Raw genomic sequence first — 6,569 nt, 5'->3', positions numbered from 1 at the left:
TTTAATCTAACTTACTTTTTTAACTCAAATACCGTGATTTCATTTTTGTTTCATGTAAAACAAAATGGCAAAGAGAGTAGAAAAGGAAAGAAAAAAAGATTAAGCAGGACACGGAGGAGCGGACTAGTCCCCTTCTCCAGAACATCGCCGGACTCGAGGCTTCCCTGAATTTCTGTGAGGAATGGGAGAAGACTGACATACTAGCAGTGTTGTATAAAGTACTAGAAAGCAATACTTGAGTTAAAGTACAAGTATCGTACTAGAAAAAGACTTTGGTAGAAGTGAAAGTCACCTTTTAGAATACTTCTCAAGTAAAAGTCTTAAAGTATCTGATATTTACTGTACTTAAGTATCAAAAGTCCTTTTCTGATATTTAATGTACTTAAGTATTTGAAGTAAAAGTAAAAAGTAAAATTTCAGTGATTTTCAGTAGGTATAAGATCAGGGGCGGTTCTAGGGTTTCATCTTTAGGGGTTTTAGCCCTCAGTGAGAATTTAAAACAAGAAGAGTTTTATATTATATATTATATGACTACATAGTAAGCCAAAAGTTATGGTGTTATTTAAAATGGCAAAAGTGGACACCAAAATTTTATGCATGATGTAATGATGTCAGTCTTGAATCAGATCAGTTCATGTATGTGTGCATTCTCTACAAAGTGTGTCCGATGAATGCAGTCATTAATAAGCTACTATTCACAAGACGGACCGAATCAATAAATGTTATTTTTATTTAGTATTGATATTGCATTAATATTTTGTTTGTGCTACAACTCTGGTAATAAGAATAGTGACATTTCACTGCTTTTGGTTGCTTTTGGATGCCACCGTTATAGATAACCGCCTCCAGCTCTGACTGCGCGTGCACGCTGCGCGTACCTGTGCTTCTCCGTAGAGCGCGCGGACGTGCGTAATACAATCTAGGAGCAGTGATTCGCCAAACCTCCCTTATTACAGTCACACACATTTCTTCTGATTTTATTTTGTAGTAACGAGTAACGAAGACGCTTATTGGAAATATAATGGAGTAAAAGTATACATTTTATCTAGGACATGTAGTGGAGTAAAAGTGAAAGTTGACATAAATTTAAATAGCGAAGTAAAGTACAGATACGTGAAATCTTTACTTCGTTACATTACAACACTGCATACTAGAGAGAGAGAGAGAGAGAGAGAGAGAGAGAGAGAGAGAGAGAGAGAGAGAGAGAGAGAGAGAGAGAGAGAGCTTGACGAAGAGCGATTGGAGGAATATGTTTCTAAGCTGGAGAAACTTGTTGCTGTGCTGGAAGCCACGTTGCCTTCAGAAACAACAGGACCAGGAGCATGAGAAGGCGAAGCAGGACACCTGCAAGAAGAACAGCAGTCAGTGCTTGGACCAAGCCCTGGAGAATAAGGTGGAAATTCTGTGTCTGTGTGTTATTCACGTTTTAGACATAACAGATTCAAATCTAAACATCAGCCAGAATAAACGATGCCTAACAATACAGTTAACTTCTTTATTTAAAATAGAAAGCAAAGAGAAAAAACATCAACAACGAGACAGTTATTGTGATCACGATACAGAGAATGACAGGACACATGTATCTATATTTCTACTGTTAACATTTCATTATCTTACATTTCAGTGTGTTAAATGTAAGATGTGGTAGCTCAGGGGTTAAGGTGTTCGACTACTGATCGGAAGGTCATCGGTTCGAATCCCAGGTCCACCAAGTTGCCACTGCAGGGCCCCTGAGCAAGGCCCTTAACCCTCAATTGCTCAGGTGTATAAACTGAAATAAGAAAAATGTAAGTCACTCTGGATAAGACTCTGCTAAATTCTGTAAATATATATTCAAAGTTTATTAATTTTAACTTTATCAACCGCAAAGTGAGGCGAAAATAAGAAAATCCTATGTTTACACATAAAAATGCTAAAACTTTTTCTTTTTTTAGTCACATATCTTTATATAGCTTAGGCAGCCAATGAGCTCGCTTATATCATGGACTGGAAAAGTACGAAAGCTTTCCCCCTGAATTATAATCTATCAGAAGGAACACGATTCCTGTCTTTTTCTATTGGAATATGATCATAAGTATAATAATGTTACTTTCATTTCTTTATATATTTCTATCTGTATTTCTATTATTGGGGGATGTGGTAGCTCAGTGGTTAAGGTGTTGGACTACTGATTGGAAGGTCATGGGCTTGAACCCCAGGTCCACCAAGCTGCCACTGCTGGGCCCCTGAGCAAGGCCCCTAACCCTCAGTTGTAAGTCACTCTGGATAAGGGTAAAAATGTAAATATTATTGGTTTGAATTGTTTTACTTTTCTTCCTAAATGTATTAAATTCAAAAATGTTAAGGAAGCGCTACGTTGCTTACGACGCAGGACAGAGTCTGTAGGTTTTTTATCAGCTCTCCAATTAAGTGCTTAAGTGTTGTTAACTATTTATCACACTGACAAATGCGTCGTCATGAGTAATGAGTAAACTGCATTACATGAGTAACGTTTACATGTCGCATCAGTTTCTTCTTCTTTCAGCTTTTCCCTTCAGGGGTTGCCACGGCGAATCGTCTCTCTCCACCTATCCCTATCTTCTGCATCCTCAACCCTTGCACCCACTAGATTCATATCCTCATTAATTACATCCATATACCTCCTCTTTGGCCTTCCTCTTTGCCTCCTGCCTGGCAGCTCCATGTCCAACATTCTCCTACCGATATACTCACTCTTCCTCCTCTGAACATGTCCAAACCATCTTAATCTCTCCTCCCTAACTTTTTCCCCCAAACGTCCAACATGAGCTGTCCCTCTGATGTACTCGTTCCTAATCCTGTCCAATCTTGTCACTCCCAAAAAGAACCTCAACATCTTCAGCTCGGCTACCTCTAGCTCTGACTCCTGTCTCTTCTTCAGTGACACTGTCTCTAAACCATACAGCATGGCCGGTCTCACCACTGTCCTGTACACCTTCCCCTTGATTCTCGCTGATACTTTGAGTAACAATAAACCGTTACTCAGTCAGAGAGTACATTTAATATTATAACAGAAAAGAAGAAACTTTTCCATTCTGTCCAATTGTGTTTTCTATGTCAGAATGAGTTGGGCACTGACACAGCACCTCCTCTAGCGCTGAACAGCAAGACCTGCAGAAATTGTGAGACATCGCAATCAGGACCTTGTACACACAGTGAGTAACATGCTGCTCTATAATCATGTGTTCAAGAGAAAAATAGAAGAAAAATGTGTTGGACTTGAGAAAGTTAGAGGAAAAGCAATATCCTGCGAACTCGCTGCACCGGTGACACGCACGGCTTAAGACAAATCCATTTTCCATTGTGCTTTCTAAAATGACGGAGTGATTAATCACTGCCATTTTTGACACTGCTGACAGATGATAACAAATCACACTCTGTTATAGTCTAATTGTGTATTTACAGTGTGTGAGGAGGTAAAGGGAGAATTATTAAAAAGCCAACAGACCCGTTCTCTTGTACTGGAGACATTTAAATGCATAACATACTTTGAGATACCTTATAAGAAGTACGCACTCTCTCTTTCGACGATATGTGATCGGTGAACCGATCCGATTGATCCGACAGATTGATGAGGAGTGAGAACATAAATCTCATTAAATTGAACTAATTATTTTCTTTTTCACATATCAGCTTGTTAGTGACGCCGTTTAATTCCGGTTGTATGGATAAACACAACAATGTCAGAGCTCCAAGATATAAATGACACCATTTATCTCCTGCACTGGAAGCATATACTGTGTGTGTGTGTGTGTGTGTGTGTGTGTGTGTGTGTGTGTGTGTGTGTGTGTGTGTGTGTGTGTGTGTGTGTGTGTGTGTGTGTGTGTGTGTGTGTGTGTGTGTGTGTGTGTGTGTGTGTGTGTGTGTGTGAGTGTGAAAGAATAGAGAAAGTCCTGAAGATATCTAAAGAAGCTGGTCCTCGAGAGACCTGAACTGTGACTAATCCTGTAATTAATTTAAGACTGTTACTGTTACTGGGGGCACGGTGGCTTAGTGGTTAGCAGGTTCGCCTCACACCTCCAGGGTTGGGGGTTCGACTCCCACCTCCCCCTTGTGTGTGTGGAGTTTGCATGTTCTCCCCGTGCCTCGGGGGTTTCCTCTGGGTACTCCGGTTTCCTCCCCCGGTCCAAAGACATGCATGGTAGGTTGATTGGCATCTCTGGAAAATTGTCCGTAGTGTGTGAGTGAATGAGAGTGTGTGTGTGCCCTGCGATGGGTTGGCACTCCATCCAGGGTGTATCCTGCCTCGATGCCCGATGACGCCTGAGATATGCACAGGCTCCCCGTGACCCGAGAAGTTCGGATAAGCGGTAGAAAATGAATGAGTTACTGTTACTGTTAGTAATAATAACATGGAAACACATACTGGATGTTAAATAACCATTTTTTAATGGGGCATTCACCATGTAAATGAGCTGTTGCTATAGAAACATTAACATATTCATTCAGTCGGGTTCGATTCAATCGAATCAGACACACGCACACACATTAGCGTAGTCACCAGTATAATAAATTCACTGAAGAAGTTTAGAAGAGGCAGAAATATGTGTTTAAACTCAATGAGGACAAAATGACCTCTGACACACTGCACATGATTGAGCAGATGAATTTAAAGTGATATTTAACCTCTTGTACTTCTGTAAATCATCAATACAGAGTCTGGCTGAGCTGCAGTCAGGTGCGTAACGTTAACTAGTTAGCATATTTATTCGCTATTTTGCATTTTTATTAAGATTGGGTTTATTCATGTAAGAACAGATGAAGAAAACCCATCAAATGTGAATTTTTGCAAAATTCACATTTTCTTTCTGCTTCACTTTCAAAGGTGTTGAGCCCAATAGGACTTCACCACAAGCTTTACACGAGGACCTGCACATGTTCCAGACCAAATGAAACCCAGGAGTGGAACCCAGGAGTCATGTTTGAAGAAGATGATTGACATGCTGCATCATACAGTAAGACTCCAGCTACTATAAAGACCTCTAGATAACGGATGAGTGTTGCCCTGTGCTGCACTACCCTCGCTTCGCTGTTCTCTAACCACAGTTGCAACAGCATCCATTCCATCCATCCTTTTTCTGTAGTGCCAATTAGGATCACTGGGAACCTAGAATACAGAATCCTGGTGAGTACAATACGATACGATATGATACGATACGATACGATATGAAGTATCGTATCGTACTCACCAAGATGCGTGTGTGGCAAGAGTAATGCTGTTACACTAGATTACTGAAATTATTATTAACTAATGGCACTAACACAAGAGGCTTTTATTTTGAAATTTGTATTAGGAGAAATTGCACAACAATGAACGGTCATGTGACCACAAGCACAAAATTAATGTTATTTTTAATTCTTTTTTTTTTTACATATATAATTTGTATTTCTTTGTTATTGGTTTTAAAAAAATGTCAGTGGTGGCTCAACCGGTCAAGGCTCTGGGTTGTTGATCGGAGGATCGGGGTACAAGGCCCAGCACAGCTAAACTGCCACTGCTGGGCCCTTGAGCAAGGCCCTCAACCCTCCCTGCTCCAGGGCTCTGTATCATAGCTGCCCCTGCACTCTGACCCCAACCTCCTCAGTTGGGGTATGTAAAGAAAAGAATTGTGCTATAATGTATATGTGGCACTAATAAAGGCTTTCATGCCACCCGTTCTGTTCTGCATACAGCTGAGGGCCTTGCTCAAGGGCCCAACAGTGGAAGCTTGGTTGACCTGAGATTGAACTCACAACCTTCCGATTGGCTGCTTAACACCTTAACCACTAGGCTAGTGTTGGTTAGTCCAGCTGTAGAGATTTCACTGGAGTTAACTGAGACTGAGAAACTGAGAGCCAATTTGAATAAAAGAAATCGTGTCTATAACGTTTTCAGCTGCATTCTGAGAAACATCTAGCATGCTCTCACTGAATTTCTCTACCAGACATCATCTCCTTACAACTGAGACAGAAATGAAAACAGACAGGAAACTGCTTTCCATGAGACAGCACAAGTCTTTATCGTACCAGATCCCGACGTCCTCTGTGGGACGAAGCCTTTGGACGTCCACTGAGCCGAGGCCGACTGTAAGAATCCTGAGACATCTCCAGTTAGACTCTGTGATTCTAAGGAGATCCGAAGTCCATGATCCTTACACCAATACAACATTTAACTGACTGTATATTACAATCACACCCCCAGTGTCACCCATATGAGGATGGGTTCCCCCTTGAGTCCGGTTCCTCTCAAGGTTTCTTCCTTTACCAATTTAAGGCAGTTTTTCCTTGCCACTGCTGCCTGAGTCACCTCAGACTTGCTCATTGGGGGATAAATACATACAGATTGTGACCTATTTATATCTAATAATAATCTTGAATTTTTATTCTGACAATTCCCTTTATTATTAATTATGTTTACCTTCTGCTGTATGTTTATGTTCTGTAAAGCTGCTTTGAGACAATGTCTATTGTAAAAAGCGCTATACAAATAAACTTGAATTGAATTGAATTGAATTGAACAAGTCCCTCACTCTGTTAGATACTGGAGGAGAGATGAGGATGAGGAGAAATCA

At 40.6% G+C, this 6,569-nt stretch overlaps 1 long non-coding RNA gene across 1 annotated transcript; it reads left to right on the top strand.

Annotated features, from left to right (window-relative positions):
- Positions 1-2,927: 2,927 nt before the first annotated feature.
- LOC125140875 lies at positions 2,928-6,154 on the top strand. Its single transcript, XR_007140177.1, has 3 exons — positions 2,928-3,173; positions 4,844-4,973; positions 5,943-6,154. It is a non-coding gene; the product is annotated as an uncharacterized LOC125140875 (long non-coding RNA).
- Positions 6,155-6,569: the final 415 nt, after the last annotated feature.

The sequence above is a fragment of the Tachysurus fulvidraco genome, chromosome 3, assembly GCF_022655615.1.
Source record: "Tachysurus fulvidraco isolate hzauxx_2018 chromosome 3, HZAU_PFXX_2.0, whole genome shotgun sequence".
Classification (NCBI taxonomy): Eukaryota; Metazoa; Chordata; class Actinopteri; order Siluriformes; family Bagridae; genus Tachysurus; species Tachysurus fulvidraco.
Note: the sequence above shows the minus strand (reverse complement) of the source record. Positions and strands in the feature narration are given on the sequence as shown.